The sequence below is a fragment of the Neovison vison genome, chromosome 13, assembly GCF_020171115.1.
Source record: "Neovison vison isolate M4711 chromosome 13, ASM_NN_V1, whole genome shotgun sequence".
Classification (NCBI taxonomy): Eukaryota; Metazoa; Chordata; class Mammalia; order Carnivora; family Mustelidae; genus Neogale; species Neogale vison.
Window position 1 is genome coordinate 96,562,562 of NC_058103.1, and position 18,068 is coordinate 96,580,629.

The 18,068-nt window shown below is 41.2% G+C and overlaps 1 pseudogene; it reads left to right on the top strand.

Annotated features, from left to right (window-relative positions):
- The window catches only part of LOC122893933, a 40,823-nt pseudogene extending 39,068 nt beyond the window's left edge, over nucleotides 1-1,755 (top strand).
- The last annotated feature ends 16,313 nt before the right edge of the window (nucleotides 1,756-18,068 follow it).

Sequence of the window (18,068 nt, forward strand, 5' to 3'; positions counted from 1 at the left end):
GAGCTCTTTTCTTAGCCAGGAGTCTGCTTGAGATTCTCTCTCTCTCCATCTGTAGTCCCATCAAATATAAATAAGTTGTCTTTTCCTTCAGAAAAAAAATTTTCTGCCATTTTGAAATAAATGGCAAAGACTATGGTCAAGAGAATAACGGGAAGAGTTAGATATAACCTCAGAAAGAATTAAACATATGTTACATACATGTCAGCACGTAAAAGACAAAACAGACATCTCAAAATATAATAAAGAAGTTGATGCATTGACAAGAAACAATAAGGCAATAGAAACAAAGGAAAGATTGAAATTTAAAGTAAAGATGGGTAAGAAGAATGGAGGCACACTTTGCCACTGATAATATTAAACAGAGAGGGATGGAAAATGGGAGGAACCTCAAGTGACACCATTGACATTGAAAAGGCAGGGAAACCAATAACACAGAAATAAGGAAATGACAGAAAGACAAATAACTTCACATATAATTATGGAAATACATAGAAAGGGCATACAGGAACACATGCCTTGGATAAATGGTTCTCTGAAAGAAACCTTACGGTCAGCTGGCAGGAAATTTAAAGAAGCATTCCAAAGATGCCTCCCATGTAAACAGATGATGGATAAATGTAGGTACACTGCACTAATAGACACATACAAGCCCACCACATCTAATTTCACTATACAAATAAACTTTTGTAGGACCACTAAATCACAGCTATCAACAGAAATATGCCACTAACATGATAGACATGTACACAGGATTAGGGATAGCTATGGCTGCCTCTAGCCCTTCAGCTCATGCAACAACAGGAGCTCAGAGTCATGGGCAGCTTACTTTGGAGCACCAGGAATAGTAGAAAGTTTTCAGGGAACTCGTTTTACACCTGCCTCAGTTAAAAAGCTCTCTGATCTATGGAATTTACAATGGATTTACCATCTAGTTTATAACCCTACAGCCACTGCATATAGAGAGGGATTTAATGGATCCTTAGAAGGAAAATTAGGATTGATAGAAATTCAATGAAGTTTTCAACAGGCCCTGGGTATAGCTTACTCTTTGTTAAGTCAAAGAGACAGATTAAAAAAAGGTAGTCTTTGTAAGATGTTAGATACCCTATTAACTTGTCTTCTTTCTTTTTGACTTAATTTACTTCTTATTAGATGTGACTTTGAGTTGGAGTCCTTTGACTTAAATATTCATTAAGTTTGCTTGATTCAGTTTAATGTACCCCTCCTGTTTAATGTGATGTGATTTTTATCTAATATTTGAATTTTATCGATTGTGTTTGATTTCTATTGGACACTTGATTGAATTACCTAAATATGTCCTTTGCTATGTTAGCAAACTAGAACTGCTATCTGCTTTAAGATGACTATGGACTCTGAAAAACAGTCTGAGGGGTTTAAAGTGGCGGGGAGGGGGTGGGAGGTTGGGGTACCAGGTGGTGGGTATTATAGAGGGCACTGATTGCATGGAGCACTGGGTGTGGGGAAAAAATAATGAATACTGTTATGCTGAAAATAAATAAATTTAATTAAAAAACAGTTATATTTGATTCTATGGTGAGTGCTGTGAAGTGTGTAAACCTGGCAATTCACAGACCTGTACCCCTGGGGATAAAAATACATTATATGTTTATTAAAAAATAAAAAAAAGATAAAACAAACAAACAAACAAAAAGTTTCCAGTTGTTAAGATACTAGGAAAAAAAAAGATATATTTGATTTGTGTATGACCCTTACAGAATTTCCCAGGAGGAATCATGGAGTGACATGTAGAGAGCAAAATGGAGTCTCTCGTGTCAAGTGGGACCCTGTGTCAAGAAGCAGCCTGGGTCAAGCTATGACAAGAAGTTAAAGGTACTGCAGCTAGGAGATATTCCCTGGGACCAGTGTTGCTGACATCTTAGAACTAATGAGGAGAAGAACCAGAAGAGGTCTTCAGGGGCCTGAGACAGATTCAATCCCTTTAGAAAGGGGAGGATTTGGCAGCACAATGTCAGACTCTTCAGACCTGAGCCCTGGATGTCTGACCACTTAAAAAAGCAACTGCCCCTGAAGGCTCTGCCCCACAGATCTCCAAACAGAACCAAGATCTTTCCCTGCTGGATTGTAGGAAGCAGTGACCACCCAGAGCTGACCCACACCTAACCAAGGCCTTATCTCAACTGTGCACCCACAGACTGACTTCAAGTTTGGTTCGTTACCTTACTACATCCTTCTGTTATCTCCTTTGTGCTGTGGTTTGTCTTGTATCCTGCTCTGTGTGCTGTGTGCTTAAGTATGTCTCCTTACAATTTTTGGTAGACATCTACCAGGTTCTTTTATTACCACTGTAATAAAAAGAGATTGGGAAAAGAAAAAGAAAGAGCATACATCTCCTGTATGTCCTGTATGTTACAGATATCCAGAAAAACTGACTAAATGTCCCCAAATGTCTCAAGGCATCACCTTTAATGCCATCTTAAGCTGAGGACAAAAGGAAGATGTTGGAAAGAGGGTGGGGTGGACAATTATGGAGGTTACCAGGAAAAACCCAGCCACGGTGGTAATATTTGTTAGGTATATTTAACTCTAAGGCTTCTCCATTGATAAGAGGTTTTTTTCCCCCTTTCTTTCTTCTTCCTTCCTCCCTTCCTTTGGTTTATTCCTCTTTCTTCTTTTGTTTCTTTCTTTCTTTCCTTTTTTTTCTTTCTTTCTCTTTCTATCTCTGTCTTATTTTCTTTTCTTTCTTCTTTCTTTTCATTGATAAGCATTTCTTATGATTTGTAGAGTCATACTCCTCTTTCTCTTACTAAGTGGGAGATAAACGTACAAATGGAAATTTCCTTTATTAATGTAAATGTTCCTTTAAAAAGACTTACTTCCACTCTGGTTTCAGAGCTTCTCCTGTTTTGGAGTTCCATAAAAATCACCAGCTCAAAATCATCCTTAGGCCCAAGAGATAATATTTGGAGTAGCAAACTCTGCTACCCTTCATGACTATATGAAAGTAAGGTGGCCCTGTGAGAAACTCAACCACGCTGGCTTAAGTGCACTGATAGGAAACACACTCAAGGATCCCACTTCAACCACAAATTATGTCTTTGACTACATACTCTCCCCCCTCAATGAAGATTCCACTGTTTACAATACCAGAGGTGTTTGTTTTGTTTTGTTGTTTGCTATTTCTTGACACAAATCCCTAGTCATCTGGGGACTTTCCCCCAGAAGATTTTAGGGAAGTGACTTTAGGAACTAGATCTCTGATTGTTTCCTGGTAAGTTCAGATTACTCTTCTCCAGAGTTACCCCTCCCCAGAGTCTTGTCATCCTTCTGTACCCAGAAGGGAGGCTTTGATATTGAACACCTTTGCTCCAGGCTATTCTCAGAGGGACCTTAAGTGTTCTAGATGAGAAGACACAGAACAGGTTCACCTAGGAAGGCTGTCCCCCACCCATGACAGGCTATTAATCAGTTGGAGTGAGCACTTCTCACTACTATTCCTTTCTTCACAACTGCAGACTTCCTGGCTCTCTGATCTTCAGACCCACATATTGATTTCCTCAACCAGTGACACCTGAGTGTTGGACCTGAATAGGGTGAGTTGAGTTAGGGCTGATGCTAAACATGCATGAGGAGGAAAAGGCCCAGAAACACTGGAAAGTATCTCACTGAACTTCTAGATGGTAGAGTTGATGAAGTTCTAGAACCTAGGTGAGGTGTGGTGGGCGGAGGTCTGGAGCCAATGACCAAGAAAGAATTCTTGAGACATCTTTGGTGCAAAATGGTGGTTTATTAAAGCATGGGGACAGGACCCATGGGCAGGAAGAGCTGCTGCCCTGGGTTTTGAGAGATGGCAGGTTATGTACCTTGTGGTTGGGGAAGGTGAGGGGAAGGGAGGTTTCAACAGAGCTTTCATATGTTAAAGAGGGCCTGCAAGGTGCCCTATATCGGAGGCCTACTGGTGGCCTTGCCCTTGTGGCTTGATCAATGTTGTCTTTAGGCCAGCCATTAACATCAAGATAGTTGGGAGGTTCTTGGTGGGATGTCATAATCAATTGTCTTTGTTAGTGAGGTTTAGGTTTAGAAGAGATTTAACTATATTTACATTCCCTTCTACCTCAGCCTCCTTCAGATTTGTTTATGGTGGTCCCCACCATAAACATTAGGTGACATTAGGGCTCGAGGAATTGAGTTATTTGCCTCTGGAAATTTGTGCTATTGATAAGGTTAGGGGTGTCTGAGGAATGCTACACATATTACTGAGGGGGAGCTGATGGAGAGGGGGTGCAAGGTACCAGCTTTTGCTTTGTTTTAAGCCAGCCTCCTGCTCCCTCATCAGAGTTAAGGTTGGAAAGTGATCCAATTTTATAAGAAGCAAACCTGAATTCAACTCAGTATTAATCCCAGTGAAATAGTGTCTCCCTTCAATCTGTCTACCTTTATTCCCACTTCTTCCCCAATCTTCCCAAGCATAATACATTGAAGCAGCTTGAATCCTGGTCTTCTAACCCGGGTAGGACCTTTGGGGTAGGTACATGGTGGCCCAGATGTGAATGTGCCTCCTCTGTCTTCTGTATATGACATAGCACTTCACATGATAGAGGACGAAAAAAAATTTCCCTTCAAGATTCTTTCAGCCATTTTAAGACTAAGTTGACACCAGACAGATTTAATAGAAGAAAAAAAAGCAAAGTTTCATAATGTGCACATAGAGGCCCAATAATGAAATTGAGAGATCCTAAGGAAATGATAGAGGCAGGCAGTTTTTAGACATTTTAAATAATGAGATAATAGATTTGTGAGGAACTGACAGGAGAGACAATGTACATGTTTGGGAGTGCTAATTAGTAAGGAATTCCAAGCACATTCTGGGCTGATGTAGTAGTTTAGTAAAAAGCAAGGAAGTTTGTTTTTATAGCTTTCTTGGCTTTAAAATCCCTATCACTGGTAGGGTGCCTGGCTCCCTCACTCAATGGAACATGAAACTTTTGATTTCAGGGTTATGAGTTGAAGCCCCACATTGGGCCTAGAGCTTACTTAAAAAATAATAATAAAAAATAAGTAAAATCCCTATCCCTGGTGATAAGAATGTCTTTTTATTAATTAGTACAGGGAGGGTACCATTCTTAGGAGAGATTCAATTTCTGGTTTGGGGGGACAGAGGAGGGTCTGAGTGTCCTTGCACTGGCTATTTTCCAAGTAGATTCAATTCAAAATGATCAATATGCCACTGAGACACCTTTTTGGTGTGGGCTGTCCTGGGTCCCTTCAGCATTCTGAGAAGTGCTCTCACTTACATATCTCATTAGATTCTCACAGGTCTGTGAGACAGCTGCTCTTAACCCCATTAGTAGACACAGGGCTTGGAGAGTTGAGAACCAGTTTGGAGATTCCACAGGACCAGCTTCATGCCTCATCATAAACAACCTTTTGTTTACAAACAACACTATACCCTCATTTTGACCTGAGCAGCTCCTGTAAGGGCAGTCCCAGTCTTGGAACTTGATTGATCAGAACAACATTTCAAAAGTCAAGTTCCTATATGATTCCATTCTGAAACCAGATCAAGAAGATTTATAATAATGATAATGATCAATGGCCACTGAGAAGTATATGAGTAGTCAGAAGTGATAACAGGTTTCACACAGGCTTTGGGGAAGTGCTCTAAGGAAAGCAGGATCAGATAAATTAAACACAGTTTTGCAGAATCAGTGTAACTGTAGCCTGGCATGCAGATGATTTTGAGCTGATTATTTTGAGAAACAGAAGACAAAGGAGAAGCTCTGAAAGAGGCCTATAAATCATGCTTTTACAAATAAGGGACATTTATCATCATAGAGAAAATCTCTATCCCTAAGGGTGTTTCCCTTGCCAAGTAACATGATAAACATGCCTCTAAGTCTCAAGGAACTCTTACCAATCAATAAGGCACAGATTTAACTCTGCTTAACAAACCTTACCTTTCCCCACACTCTTCTTCCTTTCTTTTGCTGAAGACGGTCTGTTAGCCCAAGGTCTCACCATCTGTTTGAATGACTCTTCCTGATGTGAAGAACAAAGGCAAAGGAAATGTAGAAAGAAAATTAAATTTCCTTACAACATGCAGTCCATTGACAAGTACTGGAGACAGGCAGAGAGACCTTCTTGAAAGAGCTCAGCTGCCTCAATGTTAATACTTTGCTAAGGATAAAGATAACCTTAGCTTGACATTAGCCCAACCCCTGCATCTTGTACGTGCCCTTTAACATATAAAAATCCCAGGACACCTGGATGGCTTAGTTGATGAAGTGTCTGCCTTCTGCTCAGGTCATGAATCCAGGGTCCTAGGATTGAATTCCCCTGATGGGCTCTCTGCTCAGTGGGAGCCTGCTTCTCCTTCTCTCTGAGGCTTCCCCTGCTTGTACTCTCTCTCTCTGTGTCAAATAAATAAATAAGATATTTAAAAAATATATATGTAAATCCCTTTGGAAACTTCCTTTATCTGTACCCCATCCAGGTTATATATCAGTCATCATCCTCCAAACTTATGGCCCACTAGTAGACACCTGAAGGGTCTCATGACTCATGTTGTACCAGACACTAGTAAATGACCTCATCTTAATAGCAGCTAGCCCTGCAAGGCCCTAAAAGCCTTACTTTCAAATTCCTTCAGGGCTTTGCTTATCCCTAACACCACCTGAACTTAAAAGTATAGAATCAGCCACCCTTCACAGCCCTAGTGCAGCTCTTTCTGCCCTTGGGTCATGTCCACATGCTTTCATAAAACCACCTTTTTGCACAAAAGATATCTCAAGAATTCTTTCTTGGATGTTGGCTTCAAACCCTAACATATTTCCTACACAATCTATACTGGGAGGGTGATGATGCACCCCAACTCCATGAAGAAAGAAGCTCCTTCATTACGACCCTCCCGCCTTACGCGAGGTATCTTTTTTTTTTTAAATTTTTTAAATTTAAAAAATTTTTAAAATTATTTGACAGAGGGAGAGAGAGAGAGAGATCACAAGTAAGCAGAGAGGCAGACAGAGAGAGAGGGGGAAGCAGGCTCCCTGCTGAGCAGAAAGCCCCATGCGGGGCTCAATTCCAGAATCCTGAGATCATGACCTGAGCCGAAAGCAGAGGCTTAACCTACACTGAGCCACCCAGGTGCCCCACACTAGGTATCTTTTTATCTGGCTGTTCATCCGTCTCCTTTACCATATCCTTTAAGAAACTGATAAACCATGAGTGTTTCCTCGAGTTCTGTGTGCCACTCTTGCAAAGTAATGGAACAAATAGGGAGTGGGGAAGCTCAGATTTATAGCCAGGCAGTCAAAAGCAGAGGAGACAAGCAGGACTTGCAATTGGCAACTGGACTGGGTGAGTCTTGTGTGTTTGTGGTTTGTTTCTCCTAAAGAAGTGAAATCATGGGGATGCCTGGGTGCTCAGTGGGTTAAGCCTCTGCCTTCGGCTTGGATTCCAGGTCCCTGCTCAGCTGGGAGCCTTCTTCGCCCTCTCTTTCACTGCCTGCCTCTCTGCCTACTCATGATGTCTGTCTGCCAAATAAATAAAAATCTTTAAAAAAAAAAAAGTGAAATCATAGAGCTCAAAATGACAAAGCTTCAGGGATGGAGGCACTCAACTGATATCAGGAATTCAAAATTCCTCACACTTCTTTGAGGAAGTTATCACTTCTCCTTTGTTCCTTTAAGTAGGATTGCTCTTCCTGCATCTGCAGGGATACTGGCTTTAAACAGTTAGTTGGAGAATGTGGCTCTCATCCACACTGTCCACAAGAAGGGCATCTTCCAAGCCCTGGGTTTCCCTTTCCTCTTTCCTAGGGCTCAGAACCTTTCCCTGTTGCAAGCAGGCCATACTGGCATATCTGGCAGAGGAACAGCAGACAAAAGCATCTAAGCCTGGGACTAACCACAGCCTCTGTCCTGGGCAGGACCCCCAGCAAGGAGACCTGGTAAGAGGAGATGCCTGGGGACTGGGAAGAGTAGAGCTATGACGATGACCAGAAGGTCCAGTTCACATACATGGAGGAGAAATATTCCAGGAGCAAGGAAGGAAGACTAAGTTCTGTTTGCATAAACACAGTAGAAAGAGAAGAATGGGGTCTCCCAGCCAGAGAAAAGTTCACCTTAACTCACATTCCTCCTCTGTGGGCTTCAGGTCCTTCCTAGAATTTTAAAACTCATGTCAGAAAGAAGATAGAACAAGAAAAGGACTATGAAATTTTAAAGGCACAAACACATCTAAAATGTGAATGATAATTTTGCTCTATGGCTTCTACTACGATCATTATCCCATTTTCTTCTCTCTTCCTACACAGAAGAAATGATGCTGGATCTTCTGGGACCCTTTCCTCTCCTGTTGCTGCTGGGATCATGGGGACCAGTGCTTCCCCCTGGTGCTATGGCTCAACTCACTAGGTTTTGAAAGTTTGAAATTCAGCATATAAGTGCAGGTCCCGTATAATGCAACAATGCAATGCGTGCTGTCAATAGTCTTACTCAGCACTTTAAACCTCAAAACACCTTTCTGCATAACTCCTTCCAGAACGTGGCTGCTACCTGTAGGAATGTGCAGTATAACTGCCACCAGAATGCAAATTGTATTGGCATTACTTACTGCAGTCACACTGGAGGGACATAGCCCAACTGCAGCTACAGTAAGTACTACTCCCCAGAATCAGTTCTACACTGTTGCCTGTAACCCCCGTCACCCGGGTGACCCTCACTATCGTCTAGTTCCTGTGCACTTAGATTAAAACTAAGGTTTCTCTCACTTGGTGCAGTTTCTCTTATGATCTCTTCTGTCTTTTCTTTTGCTTTGCTGATTTCCATGGTTCCCACAGAAGAAAGAAGTAAGGGAGTGGGAAAATTAGAGGCCCAAGATGCCAGCTCAGAGTTATGGACAAATGTGTTCAAATACTTTTCTGCTTTGAAGCTCTGTGTGTTTTGAAAGAATACAACAGGGAAGAGAGCAAAGACAGACCCAGGCACCTAGTTTCAATCTTGAAACTTCTGTCAAGCTTTGTGCATTGTGTTCACAGCAATAAAATCACTTTCTGTTGCACTGTAATGACCTTAAATGCATGTGTCTGGGATCCCTTTCACAAACTGTCAGCCTGGGGCCATCTTGATTGCAGTTGCTCACATTTTCAGGGGAACTATTTGGGCCCCAGGTGACTTTCAAAGTTATGCCTTAACCCAAGGTTTCTGCCACTCCCTTGCCTCCCCCATGTCTTTTGAATTTTGGAGGAGGGAAGTTCATCATCCCTTCAAACTCTGCTCAAGGCTTTTACACATTTTCCTTGAAACCATTGTCTATGTTTATTTGGAGGTGGAATGGATATCTCAGAGAGTGTGCATAGTCTTTCACACACAGATTCCAACCTTGGTAACTGATGCATTGTACATATTTACTATTGGTTTTCCTATTCCATCAGATGATGTTTTAGATATAAGTAGTAGTAGGGATAATAATCCACTGTAGCTTTAGAGTCACTTGTCCCATGATGTATTGGAGTGCATGAAAGATAGCATAGATCAAGGGGGAAAAACGCACTGGGAAATGAAAAACATTCTTTCCTTACCTAAATACTGAAATATCACAGAAGTAATGATGTTTTGGAACCAATATTGGAATTAGACACCGAACAGGTGTTTAATACTAAACAGGAGTTTAGTATTTGACTGGGGTGCACCTGGGTGGCTCAGTGGTTTAAGCTGTTATACCTGTGCCTTGGGCTCAGGTCATAATCTCTAGGTCCTTGGTTCAAGCCCCTTCCAGCTCCCTGCTCAGAAGGGAGCTTGCTTTTCCCTCTCCCCTGTCCCTCCTCTCCCCTTATGCTCATTCTCTCTCTCTGACTCTCTCAAATAAATAAAAACATTTTTTAAAAAAGGAATTAGGCTGGGATTAAGAATTTAGGTTATAGGTGTAGGAGGGAAAATAATTTTCCCTCCACCATTCTAGGTTCTTGGATGAAACCCCCCCTCCCGTTATAAAAAGACTGATTAATAAGACAAAAAGTATTTTAATTATGTAAAAACATTTGGTAGCCCCATAGAAAATGAGACTAAAGGCAGCTAGACACTGAGGTTTACAAATCTCTAGTCTGATTTCAGAATTTCTCCTTGTCTGTGTTTTCTCAAAATAAACAGCTTAATGTTATTCTTATGCCAAAAGGTTGTATTTTGGGTCAACATATTCTGTTACCCTTTATCAATTAATCAATGACTACATCCCTGTAACATAGTAGAAAATGTGTATTGATTCTGCTTCTGATTTTTGTTGGTTTTTTAAAAAAGATTTTATTTATTTATTTGACAGAGGGAGATAGAGATCACAAGTAGGCAGAGAGGCAGACAGAGAGAGAGAGGGGGGAGCAGGCTCCCCGCTGACCAGAGAACCCGATATGGGGCTCGATCCCATGATCCTGAGACCATGACCTCAGTGGAAGGCAGAGGCTTAACCCACTGAGCCACCCAGGCACCCCTGCTTCTGATTTTTGGCACAGAGCTCCTGAAACCCTTGTAAATTCCCAAGTGGTAAGAGCACTGGGAAGTTTTGTTTTTGGAAGACACATGGGTATGGTCCCTGGATGCAGGCTGATCACGAGGAAGATCCAGCCATGATTAAAAGCATGGCACTTTAGGGGTGCCTGGGTGGCTCCATTGGTAAAGCCTCTGCCTTCAGCTCAGGTCATGATCTAGGGTCCTGGGATCTATCCCCGAGTCATGCTCTCTGATCAGTGGGAAGCCTGTCCCACCCCAACCCCTGCTGCCTCTCTGCCTACTTGTGATGTCTGTCTGTCAAATAAATAAATAAATAAAATCTTAAAAACAAAAAGCATGGCAATTTCAGCTACAGCCCCATCCTCTACAGAGGAGAGAGGGGATGGAAATGGAGGTAATAATAATCTTGCCTATGTGTTGTAGCCTCTATAAAAATCACAAAGTATGGGGTTCAGGGAACTTTCAAGTTGACAAACACATCTATGCTGTGGGAAACAAAGGTGAAAGAAAAAATTAAATTTCCTTACTGCCTACAGCCTTGACACAAGTAGAGTGAAATTCCTTTAGGAACTCAACTGTCTCAATGTTAATACATTACTGAGGCCAAAAGGCAATCTTAGCCCAATCTGCTAGATCCTATAAAAATTCCTATGGAAATTTTCTATATCTCTACCCAATCCCCATCCCCCTCCCCAAGATATCTCATGGCAATCATCTCCCACTCATATGGCCCATCAATATATATCTGAAGGGTTTCATGACTAAGGTTTTACTAGACAGTAATAAATGACCTTTTCCTAACAATAGCTAGTTCCCCCAGGGTCCTGGAAACCTTGCTTCCAAATTCTTAGAGACTTACCCTATCCCAAACACCCTCCCTACTGGAAAGTGTGTAATGGTCCTCTTGTCATGACCCCAGTGTAGCTCTTCCTGCCTAGGGATTCTTCTTAGTGCTTTAATAAAATCAACGCTTGGCACCAAAGATGTCTCAAGAATGCTTTCTTGACGAGAGGCTTGAAACCCCAACCAATTCCTACATCACAGGATTTTAATGAGAAAAAACGTTAAAGCAGTTTCATGATCCTTAGACCCTATTTCCAAAGACTCATCCTTCTCTTTTTTTTTTATAATGTGATTTCTCCCAGATTCTTCCAAAAAATCTCTAACCCATTTCTACCACCAAAATTATACTAACTCTATAAATATTCTTACACATATTTCCAACCCACCACAAAACTTGATTTATATCCATATTCCTGGTAATGAGTGGGTATGAGGGAGGTACAGAGAGAGAGAGCTTGAAACATGATCTTTGCAATTTGTTCTGTATGGAGAAATTTACTATCCCAGCTGCTTTTGTAAACTTTCCTCATTGCATAATTATTAGATTTTTAAAAAAGATTTTGTTTATTTATTTGTCAGAGAGAGAGAGCGCACAAGCAGGGAGACAGGTAAACAGAGGGAGAAGAAGGCTCCCAGCTGAGCAGGAGCCCTGTGCAGGAGTTGATCAAAGGACCCTGGGATCATGACCTTAGGCGAAGGCAGACGATTAATTGATTTAGTTACCATGGCATACCTCTTCATTTTTGCTTTCTCTTTGTTTGTTTGTTTTTAAGTGCAGCTTGACCTCAAGACCATGAGATCAAGACCTGTGCTGAGTTCAAGAGTCAGATGCTTAACTGACTCTGCCACCCAGGCTCTCCTGCATTTTATAGTTTTTTAATCCTTCTACTCAAATCCTGAAGAATCCTGGTTTTACCAACTAGTAGAATGTCCTAAGTCAACTAGTGGTACTGAACTCAAACTTGTCTGTGCCCCATGTGCAGTAAGCCAACATGTGAGACATTGGTTTGAAGGCAGAGAAAGCTTTTTAATCATCAGAAGGGTGGCCCAACAAGAAGGCAGGGGATATTTCCAAAGTTGCTTTGACCTGTTGAGACTAGGAACAGCTTACATATGTTTGGGGAAGAAAGTGAACATTTGAGAGGAGTGTAAGGACTTTCTTGAAAGCTTAGTGATGATGGAAGCATCCTGAAACAATCTGGAAATATGCATTCTGCCAGAAAATGAGGTGTCGCTGGGACATGAGACATCAGGTAATTTTAAGACAAATGTTATCATCTGTTTCCCATCAGATTCTTAGCATCAATATGCAAACAAATACCCTAAATTGGCCCTTCTTTTTTACATCTATAGGTTTCTTTCTTACCAAACTCCAACATGTCCATGCACCCAATGAGCAGTAGGTCAAATTCTGACACACTGGATTTAAAGCAAGGAAAGCTTTAGTCAAGAGGGTAGCCCAAGGAGGAAGCAGGGGATCATTCCCAAAGCTGCCTTGCCCTGTTGAGCTTAGGGACAACTTACATACATGAAAGGAAGGTAAGAGATTTCCTGAAACTTGTTGGGGTGTTCTTGAAACAACTACAGATAAGCATTCTTGTGGACAATGAGGCATTATTTGGGATCTGGGATCAGCTACATCAAGATGGATGTTACTGTCTGGTTCCCGTTATGTTTTTACAATAGCTGGGTAGACTCGGAGTTGGAGTAAAAAGACAAAGTTAATGATTGACCATGCATGGGGTTTAGAGGTAAGTAAATCAGAAGCACCTTGGTGGCTTAGTCAGTTGAACTTTGGACTCTTTCTTTCAGTTCAGGTAAGATGTTGTGGGTGGTGGGATGAAGCCCTAAGCCAGCTACATGTTTGGTGGAGAGTCTACCTGGGGATTCACTCCCTATGCCCCTCCACCCACTGTCTCTGTCTCTCTCTCATTCTCTCTCAAATAAATAAATAAATAAATCTTTCAAAGAAAAAAGAGGTACATAAAAACAGAATTAAGTAGGGAACAAAACCAAACAATAGAGACCTAAATTAATAATAGTTTTGCTTATGCTTTCAAAACAGGTCCAGAAACCATATGTTCAGCCTGGTTTTCACACAGTTCCCTCTTTGGGATGATCTTACCATCCTCTTCACCTAACTTCTCCTTAATCCTCATAATCAGCTCTGGTGTTATGGCCTTCTCTCTACTGGCTTCTCATCTTCTCCTGGCACCTCCTTCACCACAGCCAGAGAGCTATTAACAGTTATTAACATACAGTATATTTTTCTGTTCATCTGACTGTCAGATAAATAGCAGGAAAGCTGAGACAAAAATCCAGTTGAGGGGCACCTGGGTGGCTCAGTGGGTTAAGCCTCTGCCTTTGGCTCAGGTCATGGTCTCAGGGTCCTGGGATCGAGACCCACATTGGGCTTTCTGCTCATCAGGGAGCCTGCTTCCCCCTCTCTCTCTGCCTGCCTCTCTGCCTACTTGTAATCTCTCTCTCTGTCAAATAAACAAATAAAATCTTAAAAAAAAAAAACAAAACCCAAACCACTTGAACTCGCTCCTAATCCAGATTTTTTTCCACTTCATCACAAGGAGAGTTTTGAAAATAACTGCTTTTGGTTATTCCCAAAAGTCAATTGTTGGGAGAAATATTAGAAATTTGGAAATGCATGCTGACAAAATGAGAGCTCTATCTGGATAATCTGGCTCCCTTGTTGTGCTGCGGTCTAACAACATCAAGAAAGGATACAAAGAGATACACCTGGGTGGCTCAGTCGATTGAGCCGCTGCTTTCAGCTCAGGTCATGATCCCAGGGTCCTGGAATCGAGTCCCGCATCCGGCTCCTTGTCCAGCTGAGATCCTGCTTCTCTCTCTGCCTCTGCCTGCCACTCTGCCTACTTGTGCTTTCTCTCTGACAAATAAGTAAATAAAATCTTAAAAAAAAAAAAGAAAGCATACAAGAAATTTACTTTCTCTCTTCCCAGACATTTGAATCACTCTAGTAAGTCAGAATATTAAAAATTTTCTGAATCATTTAGAACTCATTCACTCTTCCTCCCGGAAACGTCTTTCATGTTTTCCTTTTAATAAAGGACTTAAACTGCAGGTATCTGAAGTATCTGAGAAGCCTATGTTAAGGTTCTTGGTGGGAGATTTTTTTCCCTCCTACCTTCTTTCAATTCTTCAGTTTATAAGCATGCACACACATTACTATCCTCATAACTCTCTCAAATACTAATGCCCACCACATCCATGACCACAATACAGAACCCCTTATCTCATTTATTCCAGAGAGAATGATCTTTCTCAGTTCCCATGCCCCTTCCATCTACCTTTGACTGTTTTATTTATTTATTTCTGTTTTCTTTTCTTTTCTTTTTTTTTATTATTAACATGTAATGTATTACTTGTTTCAGGGGTACAGATTATTCATCAGTCTTACACAAGACACAGCACTCCCCACAACACATACTTGCCCCAGTGTCTATCACCCAGTCACCCCATCCCTCCCACCCCCTCCACTCCAACAATCCTCAGTTTGTTTCCTGGTTTTCAGAGTCTCTTATGGTTTGTATCCCTATCTGGTTTCATATTGTTTCATTTTTTTTCTTCTTTCCACCTTTGATCCTCTGCCTTGTTTTTCAAATTCCATGTATCAGTGAGATCATATTATTGTCTTTCTCTGACTAACTTAGTTCGCTTAGCATAGTACCCTCTGGTTCTAGCTACATCATTCCAATTGGCAAGATTTCATTTTTTGGTGTCTGGGTTCTTTCCATAGTTTGGCTATTGTGGACATTGCTGTTATAAACACTGGGGTGCAGGTGTCCCTTCAGATCACACCGTTTGTATTTTTGCAGTAAATACCCAGTAGTGCAATTGCTGGGTCATAGGGTAGCTCTATTTTCAACGTTTTGAGGAATCTCCATACTGTTTTCCCGAGTGGCTGCATCAGCTTGCATTCCCACCAACAGTGTAAGAGGATTCCCCTTTCTCCACATTCTTGTCAACACCTGTTGTTTCCTGATTTGTTAATTTTAGCCTATCTGATTGGTGAGGTGGTATCTCATTGTGGTTTTGATTTCTATTTTCCAGATGCCAACCAATGTTGAGCACTTTTTCATGCCATTTGGGTGTCTTGTTTCTAGAAATGTCTGTTCATGTCTTCTGCCCATTTATTGACTGGATTATTCGTTCCCTGTGTGTTGAGTTTGGTAAGTTCCTTATAGACCTTGAATACCAGCCCTTTATCTATAATGTCACTTGCAAATATCTTCGTCCATCCCGTGGGTTGCCACTTAGTTTTGTTGACTGATTCCATTGCTGTGCAAAAGCTTTTTATCTTGATAAAGTCCCAAATGTTCACTTTTGCTTTTGTTTCTCTTGCCTTCAGAGACATGCCTTAAAAGAGGTTGTTGTGGCCAGCGTTGAAGAAGTTACTGCTTATGTTTTCCTCCAGGATTTTGATGGATTCCTGTCTTGCATGTAGGTCTTTCATCCATTTTGAGTTTATCATTATGTATGGTATAAGAGAATTGTCCAGGTTCATTCTTCTGCATGTGGGTGTCCAATTTCCCAGCACCATTTATTGAAGAGACTCTCTTTTTTCTGTTGGATAGTCTTTTCTGATTTGCTGAAAATTAGTTGCCCACAGAGCAGAGAGTCCATTTCTGGGGTCTCTATTTCTGTTCCACTTATCTATGTGTCTATTTTTGTGCCAATACCATGTTGTCTTGATGATCACAGCTTGAATATAGCTTGAAGTAAGGCACTGAAGTGATGCGCCCAACTTTGGTTTTCTTTTTCAACAATCCCCTGGTGATTCAGGATCTCTTCTTGTTCCATTCAAATTTTACGATTGTTTGTTCCAGCTCTGTGGAAAATGTCAATGGTGTTTTGATAGGAATTGCATTGAAAGTGTAAATTGCCCTGGGCAGCATAGACATTTTCACAATGTTTCCTCTTCCAGTCTATGAGCCTGGAATGTTTTTCCATCTCTTCTTGTCTTCCTCAATTCCTTTCATAAGTGTTCAATAGTCTCTAGAGTATAGATCCTTTGCCTCTTTGGTTAGGTTTATTCCTAGGTATCTGATGGTCTTTGGTGTTATTATAAATGGAAGCGATCCCTTTATTTCTCTTTCTTCAATCACATTTGTTAGTGTATAGAAATGCAACTAATTTCTGTGCATTGATTTTGTATCCTGCCATGTTGCTGAATTGCTGTATGAGTTCTAGTAATTTGGGATAGAGTCTTTTGGGTTTTCCAAATAAAATTTCATGTCATCTGCGAGGAGAGAGAGCTTGATTTATTCTTTGCCAATTGGAATGTCTTCTATTTCTTTTTGTTGTCTGATTACTGAGTCTAGGACTTCTAGAACTGTGTTGAACAAAAGAGGTGAGAGTGGGCATCCCTGTCATGTTCCTGACCTTAGAGGAAAAGCTCTCAGTTTTTTCCCAAGAGAATGACATTTGCTGTGGGCTATTTGTAGATGGATTTTATGATATTGAGGTGTGTTCCCCCTCCCTATGACTATTTTAAACAAATTGGGGAATAGAGATGTATGCAGAAACTAACTGCAAAGGAAATGAAGTGTGTGTGTGTGTGTGTGTGTGTGTGTGTGTGTGTGTGTGTTAAACTGAGATTATTTGAGTTAGATCAGATGCAGAAAGAAATTTTTTAAAAGTTAATTTGGTATAGGTTGAAATGGCGCCTCCTCCTACTTCCCCTCCATCTTGTCTCTCTTCATCAAGATCAAAAGCTTCTGCACAGCAAAGGAAACAATCAACAAAACAAAGAGGCAACCCACAGAATGGGAGAAGATATTTGCAAATGACAGTACAGACAAAAGGTTGATATCCAGAATCTATAAAGAACTCCTCAAACTCAACACACACAAAACAGACAATCATATCAAAAAATGGGCAGAAGATAAGAACAGACACTTCTCCAGTGAAGACATACAAATAGCTATCAGACACATGAAAAAATGTTCATCTTCACTAGCCATCAGGGAGATTCAAATTAAAACCACGTTGAGATACCACCTTACACCAGTTAGAATGGCCAAAATTAGCAAGACAGGAAACAACATGTGCTAGAGAGGATGTGGAGAAAGGGGAACCCTCTTACACTTTTGCTGGGAATGCAAGTTGGTGCAGCCACTTTGGGAAAACAGTGTGGGGATTCCTCAAGAAATTAAAAATAGAACTTCCCTATGATCCTGCAAATGCACTACTGGGTATTTATCCCAAAGATACAGATATAATGAAAAGAAGGGCCATCTGTACCCCAATGTTTATAGCAGCAATGGCCACGGTCGCCAAACTGTGGAAATAACTAAGATGCCCTTCAACAGACGAGTGGATAAGGAAGATGGGGTCCATATACACTATGGAGTATTATGCCTCCATCAGAAAGGATGAATACCCAACTTTTGTATCAACATGGATGGGACTGGAGGAGATTATGCTGAGTGAAATAAGTCAAGCAGAGACAGTCAATTATCATATGGTTTCACTTATTTGTGGAGCATAACAAATAGCATGGAGGACAACAGGAGATGGAGAGGAGAAGGGAGTTGAGGGAAATTGGAAGGGGAGGTGAACCATGAGAGACAATGGACTCTGAAAAACAATCGGAGGGTTTTGAAGGGGTAGCGGGTGGGAGGTTGGGGGAACCAGGTGGTGGGTATTATAGAGGGCACGGCTTGCATGGAGCACTGGGTGTGGTGCAAAAACAATGAATACTGTTAC